The following is a 24,771-nucleotide window of genomic DNA, read 5'->3' as shown; positions in this document are numbered from 1 at the left end:
GCCACAAGGACCGGTGATCACTGCACACAAAAGACCAGCTAACGGCACCCATCAATCACAGTGACAGATCATCTCCCCCCTTATTACAATAATATATCCATAACAAAAAACACCCTGATCACCATAATCTCCTGAAAAGGACAAAAAGCTGATCCTACAGCTATAAATCCTCAACTATCCCACAAACTAGACCAGAACACAGAGTTCTAACTCCTGTCCTCTGAAGATGCCAACCACAGAGACTGGTGAAATGTTAGGAAGAAAAACCTTCAGAACACAGCCAAACAGCCCAAAAAACCTACAGCAACCATCAAAATACTAGTTGTTTGGCTTTTTCTACTTGGCCTGAGATTAAAAGATGAGAGCAATGGGGGATACCACAATATACGATTCAGCATAGAACTCCTACATCTTTTAATCTGCAACTAATCTTAGGCAATAAAGAATTGTGACAGACAGCTCCCGGTCTCATTTTATGCAATTTTGTAATTATTAGAAGGCATTTAAGATGTGTATTCTGACAACAAACAGCTCCCCTTACATACAAATTATGCAAGAACAGATGAAAGGAAAGTGTAATTGTTTTGATCTCATTAGGACATTTGCCATTAGTTGGGAGAGCAATTAAAAAAGTAATTGCATCACCCTGGATCCACTTCCCTTGCAGTCAGAAGGGGGTCATTCCTAATACCCACCGGGTTCCATCTTTAGTGTCATCATCACTTATAATCCACTGTGTGCCATGTGTTCAGACTTTGTTGTCCTTGAGGGCATCTAGCAGGCTTCCCAAGGTGTAAATGGAAAAGAAGAGACGTATAAAGGCCCATGTTAGATTAGTTGCTACAGTGGGTTGTGCACTGGGCTGGACAAAGGGGACATTAAAAAAAAATTGGGTTAGATTTGTTACCATTCAGCTGAGGGGAAAAATAAGGAATGCATCAGTTATGCAATATTAAATTACAAGAGGGTTGGTTCCAATTTAACAGCTTGTAGAAAGTGGAAGACTACTGTACTGTACTGTACTGTACTGTACTGTACTGTACTGTCCTTCCTTCCTTCCTTCCTTCCTTCCTTCCTTCCTTCCTTCCTTCCTTCCTTCCTTCCTTCCTTCCTTCCTAACCTACTGTACTTACTTTAAATATTTTATCCCACCTTTCTCCTTTAAAAGGACCCAAGGTGGTTTATATCATTAAATGACAATATTAAAGCTAAAAAACAATAAGTATACAAATACATAAAGGGTCAAGCAATCCCACGTCAAAAACAGGAAACAAAAGCAATACCAAAAATGCATTCATAGCAGTAAAGCACTAAAACCTATTAAAAAGCCCGACTCAGGGAGCCAATCACTAAGAAAAGGCCTGCTTGCAGAAGAAAGAAGGTCTTTACCTGCTTGCAGAAGAAAGAAGCGAAGCTATATCCAAATCATTGGAAGGAAAATGTCAACGGTCCAAACCCTGTTTTCCTAATGTAATAAATTGCACTACAGTAAGCCTATTGAGTCAATGGAGATTTGGTGAGTCAACTCCTTTGTACATTCTATTGATTCCAATGAGCCTAATTCTAACTGTGGTTTACTTGGCCATTGACTAATATCGGACAGGACCTAACACAGCTAATTCTTTGGGGAAACTTGTATTTACAGCCGTCCCTTGAGAGAAACACCCATATCTTTCTATTCCTGTCTTCCTGTTCTTACACCTGTTGCTGATCCATGAGAGGATTCATCTTAACCCTTGCCTGCCATGTTTGTTCAGAATAGCGTGATGGAGGACAGGGTCAAAAGCCTGTTAAAAGTTCAAGTAGACAGTATCTAGTGATTGACCCTTAACTACTTCCTCTGAATTCATCGCATTAGCAAAACAGGATGTGTCTTTCAGAAGCCTTGCTGGTACTTCTGTAACCAAACGTGTTCTTCTCATATACTGTATACTGACAGAAATCCCTAGAAAGAAGTGTTATGAAATGCATAAGTCTACGAAACAAGAATACTTCACTGGTCAAGGAGAGTAGAGGAGGCTAGTGGGAGATACTCCTTGGAAGAATGGGTGGCTTAATGGAATGGGACTGTCAGGTTTCCACAATGATGTAGCAGAGCCAGGTCTCCTAGGGTTGAAGTTCTGGACTCCTGAATAGTAGCAACTATGGTACCATCCAGGGAATACCCAGTGTGGTGTAGTGGATAGAGGGACGGACTGGGACTCAGGAGGCTTGAGTTCAAATCTCTGCTCAGCCATGGAAACTCACTGGGGGTTGTGGAACTGGGAGAACTACTCATTAAATATCTCATTTACCTTGAAAGCCCTGTTAGGGCTGCTGTAAGTTGATTCTGACTCAAAGACATGTAACATGGATTTTAACTTAGTTTATTTTTATGTTATATATAAACCACCCAGAGTAGACACATTCTAGATGGGCAGTATATAAATCGAATGAATGAATGTAACAACAACAACAAATGATATCAGCTATCCCAGGCTTCTTGTTCCCTCTGAGCTTAACTGCAATTGTCACAAGAACTGGGAGATAAATATTGTTGCAGCCTACTTACTGTTGTAAGGTAAACTATGTGAGGATGGGTTGGTCTGGAATGCGCAATCCAGAGCCATTAATTTTACAAAAGACCTGCTCCTCATTTGTAGGTATGAACCAATCCAGTTGCCTGAATGTTCAGATTCGCCTTGGTGGTTGATGGCGAGGCGCTACAGGGCCAGTTGTTACCTGCATTTCCAAACTTATCACTATACCACAGGGTTTCAATCAAGCCCAGAGTGGCAGATGAAGAACAAAAAGGGGAAGAGACAGGCATTGTGATTGTAGATGGACCTCTGATGAGGTTTCAGAGCAGCCAGAGGGGAAAAAAAACAGGGGCTGACGGGCCAGGGATATGATAGGAGATAGACTGGGAAACAGAATTTGAAGCAGGTATGCAAGGAATAAGGGAAGGGAAAAGGAGCAGGCAGACACATATAGTGGCATGTGTCTGTTTAGCAGCTCCACACTAGAAAGACATGCTCAAACTGAGGAGATGACTTAGATGTTAGAGTTTTACAAAGTCTGGGGGCTCCTGATTGGCCGCTGTAGTCAGCTGTTAATATTCAAATTGCTAATGAAGCCTAGGTGCACACCTGTCGTGCTTGGTCCACCAGGTCCACAAAGAAGGCACGTCCTTCTCCAGATTTGCCGGATGCAAATTGCTGGGCAGCTAAGTTGGAGACGGCCATTTTCCCCAGCAGGTCATAGAGAATAGGGGCAAAGGCCTAGAGGGAGAAACCTGTGAGGGGAAGTATACTATCTGAGAAGATGAGGAACCTTGAGAAGTCATCCAGGTCAGGCCATCCAAATTTGGAAACCAGAAGCCCACATATTTGTGTGAACTAATCAATCAAATCAACCTTAGTTCCAGAAACTGCAGGATTTTTTGTTTTGTTTTGCTTTCTGGTCACAGCTAATTCTTTTTCAGGGAAATTTTCAGCTACTTGGCAAGATTTCTTGATGAGATCCCATCTGAGAAGTGAACATAAAGACAATTTCTTGGCAGCCTCTCCGCCAATGAACAAAAGACTCAACTTTGGTCAATTCAGGCCTTCCAAACAACAAATTCAGCATTCTTATTGAAACCCGTGATTGATTTTTTTTTTCCAATTAGTGGCAATAAGCGAATGTCAAAGGTGTAGATTCTGGTCTGATTAGCTCCCCAAACAGGCTTGCTAAATGCAGTCTAGCCCTCCAGGCCTTGTCCTGTAGCGCTCAATGACATTTTTCTTTCGAAAACAAAAAAATAACTTATTTCTCTTAACATGCTGCACTAACTTTATCCATTACTTCTACAAGTGATTATCATCCCAGCTTAGGATAAACATCCTCTATGGCAGCCGAACCATAACTCCCACCTCCCCAGGCCAGCATCTTGGCGAGGGATAATGGGAGTTGTAATCCAACCCATTTGGAAAGCATCAGGCCGAGGAAATTTATTTATTTATTTATTTATTTATTTATTTATTTATTTATTTATTTATTTATTTATTTATTTATTTAATATCCCGCCTATCTGGTCGGTTAAGACCACTCTAGGCGGCTTACAGCTTAAAAATCTGCTTTTCCAGTTACAATTGGCCGTTCTTTCTTCCACAACCTATCTCCTATAGCTTCAGCTGCAATGTTTAAGCTTATTGGGTTTTTTTTTTGTTTTGTTTTGTTTTGTTTGGTATATCAACAGCTATTAGAAAACCTCAGAGCAGTAGAGATGGGCCAGTTCGGTGGTTCGTGCCAGTTTGCTGATTGGCTGAAAAGGTTTTTTGTGCTTCAAAGCCCCATCTCCTCTAACGGACACCCACTCAGAGACAGAGACCTGGCTTCCCTGCCCCGCCTCCTCCAAACACTTCCTCTGAGTGGGTGCCCACCAGAGGAGGCAGGGCTTTGAAGAACAGAACACCTGTTTGGTTGATAAACAAACCTGAATGAACCGTTGAGCCGGAGGTTCCTGTGTATCTCACGTCTATGATGAAGTCCAAGGGCACCTCCTTTTGTCCACGCTGGGATGCACGGCCTGGTGAAAATAGAGGATTTTTTTTTTAAAATGCCAAACCAAGTTAAGCTAAAGGTAAAGGTTCCCCTTGACAATTTGTCCATTCATGTCCAACTCTGGGGGCAGTAGTCATCTCCGTTTCCAACTCATAGAGCTAGCGTTTGTCTGAAGAAAATCTTCCGTGGTCATGTGGTCAGTGTGACTAGGCATGGAACACCGTTACCTTCCCACCGAGGTGGTCCCTATTTATCTACTCTCGTTTGCATGCTTTCGAACTGCTAGGTTGGCAGGAGCTGGGACAAGCGACGGGGGCTCACTCCGTCGCGTGGATTCGATCTTACGACTATAGGTCTTCTGACCTTGCAGCACAGAGGCTTCTGCGGTTTAACCCACAGTGCCACCACGTTGCTGCCTTTTTAAAAACTAAAAATGTATCTCCCTCTTGTGCTTATAACTGGGGAGGTATGTATGGAATCACTAACGTAGACCAAAAAAGCAATATTCTCCTTTTCTGACTACTTCTCTTCCATGTATAGCACACTTGAGTTCACTGTGGAAATCCATATTTTCCAAGATTTTGGACTAAACCTCTCTGTTTTTCCTGTTCCCATTCCCTGCAAGCAATTCCAGGTTAAACCTTACTAGGATACTTCACCCTATAAACCCCCACCGGGACATAGGCAGTGTGTCCCTCCTTCAGACAGCTCAAGGCACCAGGTAGGTTACGTAGCTTTAAGAGGAGGTCTGCCTCCCTTCTCTCATCCTTTCACAATATCATTCATGACAAAGAGATCTGGATGTGTCACAAGCTGGCACATAACTTTGTGCCTCCCCCTTCCCTCCCCCCCAATAAAAGCATTATGTCACACAGATTTTCAAATTAAAATTTGGGCTACTGCCCTCTGCCAGATTTTCCCCAGTGTGAGTCTAATTAGAAAGGTCTCTTGCATTCTTCTAAATAATATTCATACTTTGCTTAATTTCTATAGCCCTCGTCTTCATCTCATGTGGTTCTCTGAATTCACTTCAAAATCACTCTGCAAAACGGACTCATCCTTTCCCCAACATCCTAGGGACTGGGAAGGGAGAGAGAAAAGAAAGGAAAGGGAAGGGCAATCACAGGATTCAATTTGATCCACCACCCCCTGTCAGCAACTTATAGATTAGCCCCCAAATAATGCAGACCTTTGTATTTTTAAATTATGGTCCAGAGGGCACATCTACATAATCCTGGAGAAATTAGCAGTAAAGTAGTGGCATCAAAAGGGATGTGGTGGCGCTGTGGGTGTCTATGGACAAACGTTAGCTCTACGGCTTGGAAACACAGATGAGCACCGCCCCCTAGAGTCAGACACGACTGGACAATTTGTCAAGGGGAACCTTTACCTTTACCTTTTAGTGGCATCGAAGCTAACAGGATTGAAGCCATGGGACTTGCTGATAGGAGGAACTATGATATCATCTGTTACCTCCCCCTCAGCTGCCTTCTCTGATCCCTCTGAGCTTTGCTGGGATCCTCATAGTAGCTTGGAGAAAAAGAGATTTCCCCAGCCGCAGTGTATTGTTGCATGTTACCCCTGTAGTCATGCAAAGTGTTTGATTTTATATTGCAATGAAGAGCTGTTAAGTTTATAAAAGACCTGCTTCTCATATGATGATGTGAACAGATCCAGTGGCTTTTAATTCTGGACTCTTCTTGTTCCGGAGTAGGGGGAACTTGGCTGTGGGAAGTCTCACAATGAGTATCAGCGCTTCCAAAATTATCAGTGTGAATCAGGAATAAAAGCAAAATGGTGTCTTCAGTCAACTGCCCAGAGTAGACGCATTCTTGATGGGTGGTATATAAATCTAATATATAAATAAATAAAATGAAGGCAGAACTACATTCCACTGAGTAAACTGACCCTTATTCCAAGATACATGGCTATAATATTGTAGGCTTCTGGGTTAAAATGCAGAATACAGAGGTTTTCTATATCTCATGTAAATGATACTGTTTGTGGGGTGGTGGTGTTATTTTTCTAGACAACAACTTCCAGAATTCCCCAGCTATCGAAGCAAGTTTACTGGCTGGATGATTTTAGGAGTTGTAGCCAGCAAAAAGTTTGCTGATGCAGTTGTTGTTTACTCCAAGATTTGTTCAAAGTAGCATCTTTATGCCCATCTCATCAATTATTTCTCTTTGCCTTCATTAAGACGCTTTATTCCATACCCGTTTAAACACAAGTGTGATTCCCGAGAAAGATTCAGAGGGTTCCCGAGGCTACGCTTCCTGTTCTGTTTGTCAGTGCTGAATATCTTAAATAATATTTTTCATGGCTGCTAAAAACAGGATAGAAAAAACTCGTATTCATTTTTATTCCTCGTCTGCCAGGCAGTGGCGCAGACATGAAGGAGCCCCATTGTCAGCTTTGAGTGCAAGGCAACTCGAAATGTCTTCTGGCAACTTTGAGCAAGTTGGTGGGAGGCAGGATTGTTTCATTGCTCGAGGAAGAAGAGAGAAAGGTCTTTAGCGGAACACAACAGCTGCAGGACCAATTCGAATTGCCCATTGCCCACTGCTAAACACCATGAGATGTGGAAGCTAACAAATCCTGCCCGCCTACAGATAAATGGGACATAGATTGTGTCTCCAACCAATGAGATCATCTGCTTTTTCCCCCCCCCGCAGGGGACATCCATCTTTACAGGAAGAATGGGGAAGTGCTGGATGAGTACCTTTAATAGATTTTAGGAGAAACAACTTTAAACTTTGTTTTGCTACTGTAGGCTGCTTGTCTACAGAGATGTGAAGCTCATAAGATATTTAGCCCTAGGCCTGCTGGAGGGCAGTCTGGCCTCTTGGTTAATCAAACCTTTGCAACAAGTATCTGTAGCCAACTTCCATTCTTTTTCGGACTTGGGAGTTATCACTCGTATCATACTGAACACACGTATTTGGTGAAGTTACTTCTTTGGACTTTCACATCCAGTACTGCGGATAAAACAGGTTTTTTTGTGAGTCCCATTGCGATTGCAGGTGAAGTATAGCCCATCTGACCTCCCAGCGCTGCGGATCATACGAATACAGTGCTTGGGGGGGAAAGATGCGATGGGGCCACACCCGGACCAACAGTCAACAAGGAGAGGGTGGCTTGAGGTCCGGGGGTGGTCAAATTGGGGCCAGCTGGATTTTCACTGTCCTTAAGACCGCGAAACCCTGGACCCTGGACTCACCCATTTGTTGCTTAAGGGGTCCTTCGAGACCTCTCTGCTTAAACCTGATTCCGCACTACAGCAGGACCCCCCCCCCTTTCGCCAAAGGATGGTAACACTGATTATGCTTAATGAAGTGTGGCCCGTGTTTCTTGTCTCGCATCTTCATTCCGGGGTGGGGAAGGCAATGTAATATTAAAACCAGTAGATAAAAGTAGTAGTGAAATATGTTAAGAATAACAGCAACAATAATAGCATAGCAGTCCCATTTTTTTTCTTCTGTCACTGAAGAAAAAAAAGGTCTTTGTCTGCTTTCAGATGGGGCCAGCCTGGCCTCCTGTGGGAGAGAGTTCCAGAGTCTGGGAGCAGCCACCAAGAAGGCCCTCTGCGAGGGTGGCGGGACTGAGAGAACGGCCTCCCCTGATGACCCCGGCAGGCTCATAAAAGCAGGTGTGGTCTCTGAGATAGCTTAGACCCAAGCATAGTTTAGGGCTTTGTAGGTTATAACTACACTTTGAATTGTGCCTGTAAATAGACCGGCAGCCAGTGGAGCTGATGTAACAAAGCAGTTCTGTGAACTCTGTAACCAGCCACAGTTAGCAATCTAACTGCCACGTTTCGGACCCGCTGTAGTGTCTTTGCATTTTCCAAGGGCAGCTCCATGCGGAGCGTGTTACAGTAATCCAGCTGGGATGTAACTAAGACAGGTGTCACGGAGGCCAAACTAGACATTTCCAGGAACAGGTGCAGCTGGCTTGCCCTGTTTAAGCTCTGGAAATGCACTCCTGGCCACCACTGAAACCTGGCCATCCAGGCTCAGGGATGAATCCAGAAGCGCACTCAAGCTTTGCACCTGTGTTATGTCTATTGCATGCTTTCACGCCTCAGCAATACTTGTGCTGTTATAATTCAGTATTACAGATGCCCTCTTTAGACAGACAGACAGACAGACAGACAGACAGACAGACAGACAGACAGACAGACAGACAGACAGACAGACAGACAGACAGATATGGATTGTAAGAAACAACAAGCACCATCACCATCCATACTAACCCATTTTTAAAGGAACAAACGGAAGTGTCTAAAATGTATGCAGATGTTTATTCAGTGAAAAGGCAAAAGCTTAGTTTTGTTGCCAGTCCCTTCAGGCAGAAAAGTTGTGCCATCAAACAAAAGGCAACCGATATTCACCACATCCATGCCCATTCTCTCTTGTCATTTCCATTCATCATGCCTCCCACCACACAGCCTTTTCTTCCCCCTCACAGGTTTACAGCTAAAACAACAACGACAACACAATTTGAAGATTTATGGACCCAGAGAAATGCCCATCATGATGATGAGTTGAGAGAGAGAGAATACATGTGTTTTGTGTGCATGGGGCAGAAGAATACCACATTCTGTCTCAAATTCTGGAGGGCCTCTTTCACTGGAGGCCAATCTATTCCACATCAGCACAAGACATTTTTGTGCCTCGGGCAAAGCAACAAATGGCACCCTTCCTTGGAAAATCATGACACCTTGTTCCCAAGGCCAATCAGGTTATTTTGGTGCCTCGAACAGAAAACTCTGCGAATATTTTTATGTCAGTAAATATGATAATAATTGTCTTTTACCCTCCTCCGTATCAAGATTTTAAAACAATTGGGCAAATAAGTAGGTCTACATCCAGCACCTCAGAGAAAGCTGTTGGCCTTAGTCAAACATCAGTAGGGAGGGCATTTCAGAGACTGGGAGCCACCACAGAGAAGACACTACACACAATTTGTAGACCGTCAGCTTCCTCTGGCCAAGGAGCCCTGAGAACTAGGGTCTGAAGATCTGAGAAAGGTTAGTTGCTATAGCCCATGAAGAGATGGGTTGGTTTGGCCCATCTTACAGGGAAATCATGTATCATATTCGTGCCCGGTTCACACAAGACAGCCATTCAGCAAGGTGGTTCCTGCAAACAGCCTGACCAAAGAAAAATGTTTCACTGAAAAATAGGGTAGGGTTATTACACGTGCTATTGTAGTCACAGTTTTCGGGTTGCAGTCCCCATGGGAAGCCTATGGAATACGATTGATTGAATCAATGAAAGGTGGTGCATCAAAGCTGCCTCTAAATAATTCAAAATACCAAAATGTATAGTGAATAATTCCCCTCAGAAGCTGGTGAGATTGATTTTGCCTTTGATTATCCTTGCCGTGCAGCAACACTTTTGTCAATTAAGGTTAAAAAGTTAATGTTACAGAAACAACCACAACAAAATACCACATTAATCAGGAACTTAAAAAGCCATTGGAATTCTGACTGTTCACACTCATCAAGTCACACTGGAAATGCCAGAGAAGGAGGAATGGAGAGAGAGTTACATTTTCCGGCATGCTGATTACCTTTCTGAAATGGTTACGTTTGATTGTTCTCCTGATGATATGTACTACCCATGAGATTCATCAGTGTGACAGGAGAAGTGTGGAGGGAGGTGGGGGTGGGATAACAAAGAGGCTTGAACAGAGGTGCCACTGCTGATGGATATGCAAACATTCTTGGCAAAACAGCAGAAGCTGTTGGGAGCGTTTCAAGAGGGACAGAGCCCTGGAAAAGTTACTCTGCTAAACTACAACTCCCAGAATGCCCTTGCATAGGCATGCCACGCAATCCACATGTCCTGAATTTCTTCTTCCACACATCGAGGAGAAGATACCTGCTAAATCTATAGAAGCCTTGCTCTCAATTTCAGGTAATTATCCAGCTTCCATTACACAGGGCATACAGAGAGAGAGAGGAGGAGAGAGGGTCATCCCCCATATGTGTAGAAATGAGCTGGCAGGAATCCAGGCATTCTGCCGGAACCCAGGCCACTGGGGAAGTGGTGGCTGAATGTTCAACTGCAACTGCATAATCCCCTTTTCACGGTTGCTGTTCATGGCAAACAACAGTGACAGTGGAAAGGAGACTATATCCCTACTAATGGAGCCTCGTGGCACAGTTGTTAAACTGCAATACTGTAATTAAGACTCTGCTCACAATCTGAGTTGAATCCCAACAGGCTCAGGTAGCCAGCTCAAGGTTCACTCAACCTTCCATCCTTCCAAGATCAGTAAAGTGAGTACCCAGCTCACGGGGACAAAGAGTGGTGTAGCCTTCATAATTTAAAAAAACTCTAAATGGTCCAGAAGGTGCTTTTAAGCGCTAAGGAGTGTTATATAAGCACCACAGTTTGCTTTCTCATCCTCCTGCTGGCATCTGGTATGTTCCAGTGAAGAACAGCATGTTGGACTAGGTCCATCCGATCTGGTGCAGCTCTTCTTATGCCCTTTAGGCACTGCAGAAAATTCATTGGAAAAGTAAGCCCTTTTTTTCCGTTGCCATCAAAAGCATCCTAGGAAGGAGAAAGCTCTTTCAGTCCAGCTTCAGAGTGACAAGCAGGCCTCTAAATGTAGCATTCAAATAAAGCTTGGTGTGGCTGAAAGCAAATCAATAAATAATCCCAACCCTGGAAGGGTTCCTACCTTCTTGTTTCCAATTTATAAATTATGGAGAGACATGTGTCGCTGGCAGGGTGGTGGCAAATTTGCCTCTTTTTCCCATCTTGGCCACACTGGAAACAAATTTTGCGTGTTGCAGGGTGGGGAAGGAGAATGAGCTGCAAACAATCGTGGAAGCAATTAAGCCTGCCAGTAACCCCTCAACCACCGCTGCACCTGCTTTCCATTTATCCTTATTAACAAATCTAATGCACAAGATTAAAAACCAGAGATGCCCCCGCATCCAAATCCTCATTACCAGCTGGTACACACAGATGTCAAATTAGGGATTTCAGGTGGGTTACCTGAACCGGAAACAGCCTGAAAATAAAATAAAAATTAAAAAAAGGAACCCTTGGGTGAGGCAGTGAACATCCTGCATTTAAAATCAGAGGAGAATCTGATCTTTCCCAGCATGAGTGCAGTGTTATCTTATCCCTGTGCTGTGCTGAGCCGGAGGGAGAAAGCACACGTTTGATAAAAGAAAAGAAAATCTCCAGAAGAATGCAGATGCTCCTACTGTGTGCCTAACCTCACTCTCAGTTGCGCGAAGCAAGGCTGTTACCCTACCAGTATTCACACCACCGCCCCTCAATGCCAACAGGTGTGAGACTGGGCATTTGACGGCTCCAGCAATCGCAAACATTGTCTTCACAGCTGTGGGAACAGACACCCATTGTCGTTCTAAGACATTCTGGCAAGTGAAAGACTCCTTGGCATTATTTTGTAATTGCATGGGAAATTGGTATGTGGAATTGTTCGCATGGACAGCCACAGAGGTGGACAAAATGGCCGTGGGTTTTCTATCAGCAGAAGAAAGAGGTTCCCTACTACACAAAAACACATCCACTTGCTAGCCTGTGGAAGGGGTGTTCCTTTTTTGTTGTTGTTCCACCCTCCATCAGTGGGGAGGAAGATGTAACCAGCAGGGAAGTAAGTCTTCGAGCAGTTCATTTTCACAGGTGAGCGCGCGCGCGCACACACACACACACACACACACACACACACAGAGAGAGAGAGAGAGAGAGAGAGAGAGAGAGAGAGAGAGAGAGAGAGAGAGAGAGAGAGACAAAAGCCGACTTCTTCTCTTTGATGGACAAGATTACAACTTGTTTTTGTGGCTTTTTCACATTTTTGCATTTTTTGGCATAACTTTGCTGTACTGTTTTGTACACAAGAACAAAAAAAAAAGTATTTTGTGCGAAAAAATAGAGAGAGTCCCGAACCTTGCATTTTGTGCAAATCACAAAAAAAGATTCATTCCAGTTTTGTTTTTGTTTTTTGCTAATTCTGCTGCCACTAGAAAAGAGTTCTGTTCTTTGCACACCATGCAACCGCCAAAAACATTGCAGTAGTAGGCCACTTTTCTTCAGCAAGGTTATCTTGATGTGTTGAGAAACTCTTTTTCATGAAGGATGACAAAAAATTGCAATTTATTTGTTACAACGTTCGTAGCCCAAGGTAATACAAGGCTCTTCATAGGTGCAATCAGTTTGAGAGTTTTCTTTAAAATTGAAAATACTAGAAGAGGGGATACTTGGCAGTAGAGATGGCATTTGTGGCAATTTGGTGCCGTTTGGCAAATTGGGCCCGCAGGTGTTATGCAGGCACCCCAGATGTTCCGCCTGGCCTCCTCCCATGGGTGCCCACTCAGAAGAGGAGGTGGGGCAGGGAAGCCCACAACGCTGTTTCTGACTTGTATGTGGGAATTAGAAGCAGTCTCTCTCCTGGCTTGGGGTTGGACTTGTTGATTCTCAAGGCCCCTTTCCACTTTAAATTCTGTCATTCTATGTCAGTTTGTTTCCACATACAGGGATACACATTTTAGTAATGATGGAATCAAAGCATAATCACCGTTCAGTGAGAAAATGTCCCCCAACCTTTCTTTGCTAGCAGGCTGAAATGGGCCATAAATTTCTCATGCCTTGTTGTGAAATTAACGATTAAACAGCATTTCATATATATATGGAAAGGACGCGTGTAAATTAAACTGTTTGTACTAACTTTATCTAAATATAAATTCTAATAACTAAGTGTGCTTCAGTGATACATTGACAATCAATAATTCCACAAAATATTTTTATTTTAAGAATAAATATACCACCCCGGATCCATAAATATTATGTTTGGATAGATTTATTTTAGTATTTATATGCAGTAAGTTCTTCAAGCTTCCAGGCTTTTAATTAATCTGGATTTGGGGCATAAATTCTTTATGCCTTGATTAATATCAAGCAGGTTTTATTTAATTAAAGAGACAGACTGGTGAGAGACATTTTAATCAAAAATTTCATATGCATACAGTACATCTGTATTTTTTTTTAATGCAGGCTCAGTGCACATTAAAAAAAAGATTTATTCATTCTCAGCTGTTTTGCTCTTTGAATGATGACATCCCAGTCGTTTACATAAGGAACTACTGGCATGCTCTTTTTTAATATCATGTCTCTTCCTCACAAAGAGCTATAAAGCAAATAACCAGAGTAGTGGCAAGGGCATGAAGTGTGGTTGCTGATTTGTTTCAGGAGGGATTGTTTTAATGGAAACCAGACCTAGTGATGGTAAAGGCTGAGTAAAAAAAAAAAAAAGCCTATTAGCAAACCGACTTGTCTCTCTGTGAGGAAGTAACAAGACAGAGCACCTTAGAAAACTGAGAACTAGCTGCTAGGACTCCATGGAATGTTCATAAACATTCCTCCTGCCCAAAGCAATAAAGTTGCAGCTAGAATTCTGGTAGGTAGATGAGCTTCTATGGGAGAAGTCAGAAATCCCTTTGAAACATCAAAGGAAATTTTCCCATGAAGACTTGGGAACGGGTTGGTGGCATATTTAATAAAGAAGTGCCTCGATGAGATCGCGTTGTGAAGAAATCCTATGCCATGGGATAAAAATGTTACAAAATGAATAACAGATCAAATGGCAATTGCTGTGAATGGCTACAAATAAAAGGAGAAAATTCTCAGAGGTATGGAAGGATGAATCTAATGGAGGGATGGGCAACTATGGCCTGCCAGAGGGGTTTGGTCTACAGTCCTCATAATTTGATAGCATTTGCTATGAGGAATGATGGGGCCCATAGGTCAGAAACATATTAAGGACCACAAATGCCCACCCTATCTAAAACACTTCCACAGTAGAACCCTGATTAGCTCCACGCCCCCATGGATACTGAAAACTGTGGATAATAACAAACCCTATAATCTATTAGACCCAGGGCTCTCTCTGTATCTGTAAGGACAATAACTGAAAGTGGCTGGCAACACTGAAGCTCAGGAAGTACGGATAATTGCCTCAAGTTGGTGAGAGACTAGGAGAAATGGTGACCAATTACCTATATCATGTAGTCTCTGCTTCCTCTAGTGGCCAGTTATGGCCACTGCATCATTTAAACATGTATGTCTGATTTTTTAATTTAATTTTTTTTAAAGACCATAGATAAATGAAACAACAGATCCTGTGGATATGGAGGTACTACTGCATTCCATCTTTTCTGAAACCGGCCAAACTGGTATGCAAAAGAAATCCAGTAACTGTATCAAAGCATTCTTAAAAGGGACGTGGTGGCACTGTGGGCTAAACCGCAGAAGCCTGTGCTGCAGGGTCAGAAGACCAAGCAGTCGTAAGATCGAATCCACGCGACGGAGTGAGCGTCCGTTGCTTGTCCCAGCTCCCGCCAACCTAGCGGTTCGAAAGCATGCAAATGCGAGTAGATAAATAGGTACCATCTCGGTGGGAAGGTAACAGTGTTCCGTGTCTAAAATCACACTGGCCATGTGACCACGGAAAGATTGTCTTCGGACAAACGCTGGCTCTATGGCTTGAAGAGCGGGATGAGCACCGCCCCCTAGAGTCGGACACGACTGGACAAAAATTGTCAAGGGGAACCTTTACCTTTACCTATTCTTAAATGTGTTTGTTTTGTGTGGGGAGGCAGGGTCTTACCACCATGTCTGTCATAGTGACAGCGATGCCCACCACAGGAGCTGACAATGAAAGTCTATGGCAACCAAAGCATGAAAAAGTTCCGTTTTTTTGACAGCAGCTCTACTAACCATGTCGGCTGGGAGATATAGTCAAAAACGAGGGGGAGGGAGAGACTTTTCCATTGATGTTTTCATACATAACACCCGGATAACAGGTGTTAGGCTGTTTAGAGTTTGAAACACTAAAATCGGGACTTTGAATTGAACCGGGACAACCGTTGTTAACCAGGACAGATTTTTGAGCAGTAGAGTCATTTGGTCATGACAACGCTACCTTGCAAGACTCGGCAGCCTCAACAGCTGCCAGTTACATGTTTTCTGGACAAGGCAGGATTTTTTGAAAAATATATTGAAGGCCTTGAAGCCACAGAACTATTGAGGAACGGGGGGCGGGGGGGGGAGAGAGCAGGACCATGAGGTGTCATTTTTAAAAGTCATTCTAGGCAATAACGTGGCAAATCTTTGAGTAGCAACAAACAGACTGGGTAGCCAGGCCCAGTCTGTGAGATTTCAGAGCCCAGAGAGCAGGCCCTTGTGAGGGAGCTCAGCATTGTTGTATTCCTGGCTCCCAGAAGCCTGGTGACCCTACTCCATATGGATTTATTTATTTATTAAATTTATATCCTGCCCATCTAGACTACATCTACTCTGGGTGGCTTACATTAAAAATCACATAAAAACAATTTGAACAACGATTTAAATCAATAATATTGGTATCATTCAAGATGGAGAAAAGAAGATCAAGTATTGACAGGAGGGAAGATCTGCCTAAAGAGCCAGGTCTTTAGTTGGCTCTTAAAAAACACCCAGCGAGGGTGCCAGGTGGATCTCTGATGGAAGATTGTTCCAGAGTCGAGGATTGCGTGAGAACCCACCACCCTCTTATCTGCTCCAATTCAAGCGTAGCAGTTTTCACTGCAGCAATAATGGGAACAGTCTTAGTAAGAGCTGGGTATATATATATATATATCTTCACGAAATCCTGATTTTAAAGTTGTTTATTTCCTTCAAATGTATATTCCCTGAGATAAAGGACAGACTGTAGGTCTGATGTGCAGCATCCAGTTGGGCCCTCTTCTGATTCTTTCTTTTAAAAAGAACTATTGCGGTAAACAACATTATTGATTATGATGCTCATATGCAAAAGTGGAAACACAGATGGTTTTCTAAATCAAAGAGAAGCCCAAAGGAAACTGCACTGGAAGATTCGAGCAGCAAACTATGATATCCCCAAGAGGGAAATAATCTTTGCTTTTTTTAAAAAAAAGCAAAGCACAAAAGAGTGATTCCATACTTAGACCAGAGTGGTAGAAATCAATGGGAGAAACAAGTCACAACTAATGTAAGTGTAACCCCTATGAAATATTGGTTCAGCTCAAAAGGTTGGGAATAAGAAAGAGCAAGGCTGTGAGTAAGGGATTTGAATCAGGAAGAGCAGAAGAGCTGAAAAGGCTGGAGCTGCTGCTGCCACTTATACTGCTAAGGTGCTCACCAACTGGGTCTAGGGTTTGAAGACTGCACATGGAGCTGATTCGTTTATGTTGCGGATACCTAACCCAGTTGAAGAAAATACCTTGGATACTTGTCTGAATTTGAAATTCAAAAGGACACTTGAACTTTGAAATTCTGCCAACAACTTCTGTATGGGTGCTGTCGCCAAAGACATGGGTGCACAAATTGTAGCCCTTTGTTGCTGTTATGATTGCTCGTGTTGTCTGTGATATATCCGTGAATAAGAAGAGATTCAGTTTGTGAAACTGTGTTTGCAAAGTTCATCAATAGATATCTAAGTAAACAAATAGCCCCATAGTACTTAAAAAGTGTTACATAAGGATCATGAATTTTAAAGGGTCTATTCTACAGATATCGACATTAGGATCCCCCAGATCTTTGTTAATAGTATTTATTGTTTATAAATTGATTTAAGATTTCTAGATACTGTAGATGGGGGAAAAACAAAATTACAGGGAACCCTGTTTTTACCCAAGAAGGAAAACAACATGAAAAAAAATAGGCAAGGAGAAGAAGGAATGTAAAAGGAGAGAAAGGTGAGCTGTGGCTAGCCAGTATGCCCCTGAATGTAGTTGATAGAGTAGGAAGAAACTGTTTGGTTCTGGATTTCTCTTGTGTATCGCCACTGTGCGAGCGGAACTCTGGACCATATGAGTTTTTGTCCTCTTCCAGCACAGGTCTCCTTATGTTTAAGGTGATCCAAGGAAATATAAACAGAGTTGGATGCTTGGTGAGAGCATGTTCCAGTGATAAGGAACGACTTGTTTAAGAGATAGAGGTGAGAGAACAGGAACAACCAGCCTTAGCCTGAAAAGGAGGTTGTGATCCATCGCGCAAAGGGTCCAATAAGGAATTTTTATCAGCCAGTTTTTTCAAGATTTGATGATGAGAAGACTTCACCCCAGGCAGCATGGCCAGTGGTGTGGAATCTGGGGAGTTGTAATCCAATAGTGACTGTAGATCTAACATGGGGAGTCACATCCTGAAAAAAGAGGAAGGAAAAGATGAGATTGGAAGGAAGGCCACAGAGATGTGGTGACCTTCCTGTTTCTGATGTAACTGCACTATACTTATATCAGTTAGCTAATAATTTCACAGTCATAGCTGCATCCTACAGAAATGTTGGGATTCCTCCTGTGTTGAGTTATTTAGCATTACCTGCTATGGTTTAGGAGTGTTAATTCGACTTTCTTCTAACTACTTCACTAAAGCATAAATGTCAAGATTCCATAGGATGGAACCATGGCAATTAAAATGGTATCAAACTGATACAACGATATCTTTCTTTATTCATATCAGTGCACTGCAGAATTCCAAACCATGGATGCACATGAAATACTGTATAGGCAAAATCAAAAATTTATTTATTTATTTGATCTATTTGAAAAGCAATTAAAATGCCAAGAGAATCAGACTGTTTTGGGCCAGAAGCAGTCAGCACTTCAGATATGTGCAGAAGCATTTCCTCGACTTCAACCATCATCCAGAAGGTCAATGTCCATTAAGTGGGTGGGTTTGATGCTATCCCAGTGCACAGCTTCTGTGAAGGATTTGTTGCTTGCACACCATTGCTCAGGGGACGCCCGGGTCTACCCACAATGCTTTTCCACTCTTCGGGGTGGCTATGTTCCCCATGCAACTGTGTAGTACAGATGCTCTTTCAATCACCTGCCCAGGAAGACTGAGAGCCAGTTCTCTGTGCAGATTGCCAGTGCATTTATCTGAAGTGAAAAAGGTGACGGCCAACTCGCGAATGCCTTCTGGAGCACAGATTAAATTCCTGTATTGGAAAAGGCAACATGTGAATTGGCCTATAAATTTGAAACAAAGATGCAATATTGGATGTTGTTAATTACTTTATTACTGCTAATTATTTGAAGAAACAGGCAGGTTTGGGGAAGTTAATTAATAGTTCATCGTTGGCATACAAAAGGCAACTCAGAAAAGGTAAAAATCATTCTCACCAACTTCTTACCCTATATGAAGTCATAAATCTTTCCAAACTCTATACTGAGAGGTAAGTTAAGGGGTATTTGTGGATTTTGTTTTCCTTTCCCACATTTATCTCTGAAAATAAAGCCTCCCAAATTTCATAGGCATGGAAGACTAGAAGCCATGGCCCAAATCCTGCTGGCTTCACACAACAAAAGCAGGGAATTGCACCAAGTCCCATGCTTGGTTGCATAATAGACAGCAAGCCAGAAGGGGGGGAAATCCCTCACTATTGTCCTTGCCCAAGTAGATTTAGGCTTGTGTGCCCCATTTTCTCCTGTAACAACCAAGTAAGGAAAACTCATGTCATGTGCCCTTGATGAAGAGGAAGCGCTACAACATGCAAAACTTCACTTCCTGTTTCAGATTCAGTTGGAGATAGGCAAAATGGTATACTCCAGATGCTTTGGATCAGAGTTCCTCCCACAGAGTGGGTTCCCTGTACTACTTACTAAACAAAATTTACATGCACAGCATATCTGCATTGTCACATTTAACCAGTGAAAGCTGATTCCAAACGGGAATGAGGAGGAGATGCATACCCAATAAAGTGCCCACACACCATAAAATCAGATCTCCTCCACTTATGCCACTACACAGCCTGAGATTTGTCTCCCCCTCCTGGAGATCTGAGGGAGTACATCAAGGACCCTGTCTCCAGTCTCCAGGAAGAGACTGTAGACAGGGTCCTTGGAAAAGTTTGGTGTGTTGTTGTTTTTTCCAGATTACTTTTTCCATAATTCCTCAGCCAGGAGTACTAGCTAGGAGATTCTAATTCCTATAGTCCAATAAGCAACTGTTTCCAGTTCTGACGAGAACTCTATTAGAGGGGTTAGCTGCCCATGGGAGAGAAGCTTATGAGACTCACTGCAAGAGGTTCAGCACCCCACTTCTCATGTCACCCTAGATACCACTGGACTCCAACTCCCACCATCACCAGACAGCATGGCTAATGCCAAGGGATGATGTGAGCTGTAAGACAAAACCTGAAGGACCACAAGTTCTCCACCCCCAACCCTGTAGCAAATAACTCCCTCAGTTTGGCCAGACTCCTTATCATATAACGTTCTAAGTAACATACTTTGTTCTCTCTCCTTTTCTAAAAGAAAAATGGAGTTGCCTGTTATTGCATTATAGGTTTCTCATCCATACTGGTGAATTCTAGCCTCAGCATGCCAAGGTGCTATGTTCAGGAAGGAAAATATCATGTCCCTGTGTATTATTTGTTCATCAACACACACTTCAAAAATTCTGATCTCATACATTTAAAAGGCAAAAAGATTATACAGGTGAGGTCTGGCGGTAGAAAGATTAAGAGGCACCAAAATGTCAGTCTTAAAACAGCCCAGGAAAGGCAGCGCAAGCAGTCAAATTATCTGATCATCCCAAAGACAGCGATTTGCGAGGAAGTGATTTTTATCAGCTAAGAGGCTTGATAGCACTGTTGCCTCTCAGAGGAAAGAGAGTTATTTTGGTGTCATTTTAATATCGACCTTTCATTCACATGTCCAAAAGTATGTAGTCACATGGCATGGCTTGTCTGTCCTGTCATAATTACTCTGCAATTATAAAATGCAAGCAGGACAGCAAAAAAAATGTTGCAGAGCATCTGTTCAAGATTCAGTCACTCTCTTCCATAATCTTCCCTCTGGTCATCTGTCCTTTTCTTCCAACAGCTAATCAACATCCCATTGCTAATGAGCATGAGTCCTCTGATATATTATTTTATTTTATTTTGCTTTTCAAATGCTGTTTAGGGGCATTTTCCTTTTTAAAAAAGAATTTTTGCAAACCTTTATTTGTCTATTTATTGGTTTTATTTAAAGTATTTTGAACCCGCCTTTGTCCTAAGAAAGGACCCATCATTAAAACACAATATTCAAGCTACAAGCAGTGAACTATTCAAATGGTAAGCAAATTAATAACAATATATTAAGAATGTTAGAAATGTATTACTTAACCCGATTTAGGAGCAACAAAAGGCAAACCACCTCATTTTTAAAACCTCTCCTAGACACACTGTCACTAAAGGAAAGCCTGCAGGAAGAGAAAGGTCTTTTTCCTGCTTGCAGAAGGACAGCAAATATGGGGCCAGCCTGGCATCCAGTGGGAGGGAGTTCCAGAGTCTGGAAGTGGAGTCCCCATCAAGTGCATCTATGAGGATGGTGGGACAGAGAACATGTGTTTGCCAGTAGCTTCTTGTGTGTTGCTTGTGGATCTATAGAGAGAGAAAAAGAAAGAAAGAGAACATGTTTTCTAATGATTAAAACCCTTCACAATCCAATTTCATTGTATATAAATATTTGAACCACAGAAGTAAATGGAAATAAAAGCAGCACTCCCTACGCCGCTGTGATACAGAGGTGGAGCTTTTGCAAGCTTCTGCTTGTGGGGTTAAAAAGAAAAACTTAACCCCATCTCACAGAGATGTGTTTGCCAGCTCAGTTAAACAATACATGTGGATACCAGGTAATCGGTTTAATTTTATAATGACCTTAAGAATCAGGGATGTGGGAAAAATAATGTCCATCTTGTTCTCATTGTGTTTTTCAATATCTCAGCCAGCATTCCTGTTCTGTGTTGCTTTTATCTCGGATTGAGACCCTGTTCCCAAGGAAGCATCTCATCTCTGGAGACACAGAGGGAAAAAACAGGGAAGGTCAACTAGTGACCCAAAGGCCTCATTCAGCTTTTCTTCCATTTTCCTGGCTCTTATCTGTCCCATTCAATTCCTGTGATATGAAGCTAAGGTGAACCACAAGTCCTTGCTAAAACAAACATGCAAGAGCATGGACAGAGTTCCTACTCCACTCCTCTGAAGATGCCGGCCACGAGAGACTGGGGAAACATCAGGAAGAACAACCTTCAGAATATGGCCAAAGAGCCTGAAAAACCCACAACAACCACACATGCAAGAGTTGCATACCTTGTTTTGCAGGAGAAATACAGTCTCCAAAGCCTCTGGAAACCAGATGCTGCTTCTAAAACAAGGCGCACACTTCCCTCATGCCTTGTTTTACAGAGAAATCACATGTTGAGGAAAACTGGCTTTCCCCCCCACCTCCACAAGGTAGCATTGTATGGCAGCAGGAAGGCAGATGTGACCCACAGCAGGATCTAGGAAAGGGTGCAATTGCCCACCGGCTCCACCAAAGTTTTCTGTCCCTGAAGGAAGACTATTAGGAATCCATTACCTGCTTTAAGTCATCGGAAAGGAAAAACATATAAATCAAAATCAACCCATCGGTATTTGGTACCAGGGTGTAGAATTCACTGAACCTTATGAGATACATAAATCATCAATATCCCGAAGGACTGTCCTTGAAGAAAGAAATGAAACCAATGTTCCAAGGACCTTCCTTATTTAGACACCATGCGCTCTGGCTTTTGCTTAACACGGAGCTTCTAGGGTTCAAGAAGCTTCCTTTGGGATTGTTGTTGCTACTACCATAAAAGCAGTATGAACCGACCTCTGTACCAATATAATCCCCCTCACCATCTTTATGATCGCAAGCTAAGCAGGGTTTTAGCTCAAGAACATTATGGCTTTTGCTTTGTAAAGACACGGTATCTTCCCTCCGGGATGGATTAGAGGCAGTCTTTAATTTGGATCCTACAGATAAAGCCAATCTTTCCCGACTAATCCCGGCTATTGTTTACAGCTATCCACAGAAGAGGGTGTTTGCATGGCGTAGGAGGCAAGTTCTCGGAGAACAAGAAAGCTTTCTATAGAGAGACTAATTTTAGAGATTAGACCTTTGCTGAAGGCTTAGGTTTTTTTTTGACACTTTGGACAGAACTTTATGAGAAGCCCGTGCAAATCTATTCCAACACTTTCCCAAGTGGCTAGAAATGCTGTGGTTTTCCTAGCACAGCTGCTGCTCAAAATAAGGGAGGGGAAAAAACTCCAGCAAAATGGTATTTAGGGCAGTCTACAGTGATCTCTGCTTGTTTCCTAACTTACACTGTTATGATTATTTTCTGCAAAGACACTTAAGCAGAAGCAAAAATCTTTAAGAACAATAAATCTAATAAAACTCATTAGAATACTTTTATATATACATAAAAGCAGGAAACATGGAAGCAAGTTTACAATTAAACACATCCTTACCGATTCTTCACATCTATTTGATAAAATCACTAATGAGAATGGAATAAGGTAATTCCCATTTGCAAAAGCCATAGATGCATCATTTATTTTATTTTATTTATTGCATTTATATGCCGCCCATCTAGACATAGTCTACTCGTTGTTGTTGTTGTTGTTGTTGTTGTTGTTGTTGTTGTTGTTGTTGTTGTTGTTGTTGTTGTTGTTGTTGTAGCTGTAGTTGTAGTTGTAGTAGTTGTTGTTGTTGTTCAAAAACACCAGGCACAGTCAATCAAAATTATAGAAACATTGACTAGCATTTTAAACAGATACAAGTTTGAACACAAAACCTAAGTATCTGTTAAATATTGGCACAATATGCATGCTGTTCCTAATATTGCCATTTTTGTAGCACTGATGGTGTTATTTCTGAGACCTGAAAGTGCTTATAATACTGTGTGAAATTTCTTAATATTATTCCCAAAGCTCCAATGATGACGGCAATGATGATGATGATGATTGCATGCTCTACAGCTGCTTGATGCTGGATTTCAAGTGTTCTTAGCCTTAAAATTCATCACCAAGACTCTAGACTTTCTATCTGCCACACTGTGCAATTGTTGCTCAAAGGTCCGCCCATGGTGACATCACTAGGGTTTGCTTAATGTCCAGTTACAAATGTCTACCCCCTAGGTCTCAGTCTTCAGCCTATAATGCCAATAAATGGGATACCAGCTGACCTGGCAACTATATCCTTGGTGTCTTCCTTCATGGAGAAAAGCTTTCTGTTGATCCATTTGCCTCAGTCTCACCTACGCCAAATGGAAATGTCTCTTAGGGGAACCAAGCAACGATTTCCTACACCCATCACCCTAACTGGAAATGCCAAGGACTGGCCCTGAGGCCTCTTGTTCCACCATAGAAATATGCTCCCTTCTGCATTTATAAACAGGGACCAGTGCCTGCGTTCCAGATTAAGATGATTAAAAATTTGCAAAATTTGACAAATTTCTTCACATCAGGGATGGAAAAGAATTTCAGGTTTTATTTTATTTTTTTAATCTGAATATAGGAGCAACTGACTGATTAGTCCATCTAGGTCCAGTGCTTTTAAGTCTACAGCTCTTAGATGTTTAGGCTTATTCAACCATGGCTGAGCTTAATTAAAGCTGCTCTCTGGGTTTTCTCCCACTTCTACCATTGAATCCTCCATGACAAGCAGGTACAACATGGTCCTCTCCATATTGGGAATAATATTTGGGGATGAACAGCTGTAACTATTGAATGTGGCTAGTGTAAATGGGGAAGAACATCTATTTGGTTCATTAAAAAAGAATTTGCAAAAATTTGCAAAAATGTCACATTTAGGGGAGAATTTGTTTTAAAAAAAAATCAACGTGGGGAAAAGACAGATTTTCCTATTCCCAGCTGACCTCAAAGCACATCAAACATCAAATATAAATGGATGTTGACTTTTTATTCAGAATCACACTCAGATTTATGTATCTATGAAGCAATAAGTAATAATAATGTGTCGTCAAGTGACCCTTTTCAGGGTTTTCTAGACAGAGAGTGCTCAGAAGTGGTTTCCCATTCCCTTCTATTGGCAGCAGTGCTGTTGGACTGTGCAACTTGCCCATGGCTGCACAGGCTAGCTGTACTCGCAAGAGATACTGTCGGGAATCAAACTCCCATCCTCTGGCTCCACAGCCAGATATATACCTAAACTACTGAGCTATCCAGCCAGCTTCATGAAGCAATGTAGATGTCCAATTTGTTACACATTTATACATTTTTACCTGTTCTATTAAATGTCTTCCTTACCACAATGTGATACCCACTGATTCCAACAACGTGTGGGAAGTCAGGGTTATATCCTTCACCATGAGTGTCATGAATTCAGTAGACAAGGTAGAAGGTGAAACAGTCTTTATTTCAGCAATGAATGAGCCAGCATGCCCT

The sequence above is a fragment of the Pogona vitticeps genome, chromosome 6 (genome assembly GCF_051106095.1).
Source record: "Pogona vitticeps strain Pit_001003342236 chromosome 6, PviZW2.1, whole genome shotgun sequence".
Taxonomy (NCBI): Eukaryota; Metazoa; Chordata; class Lepidosauria; order Squamata; family Agamidae; genus Pogona; species Pogona vitticeps.
Note: the sequence above shows the minus strand (reverse complement) of the source record.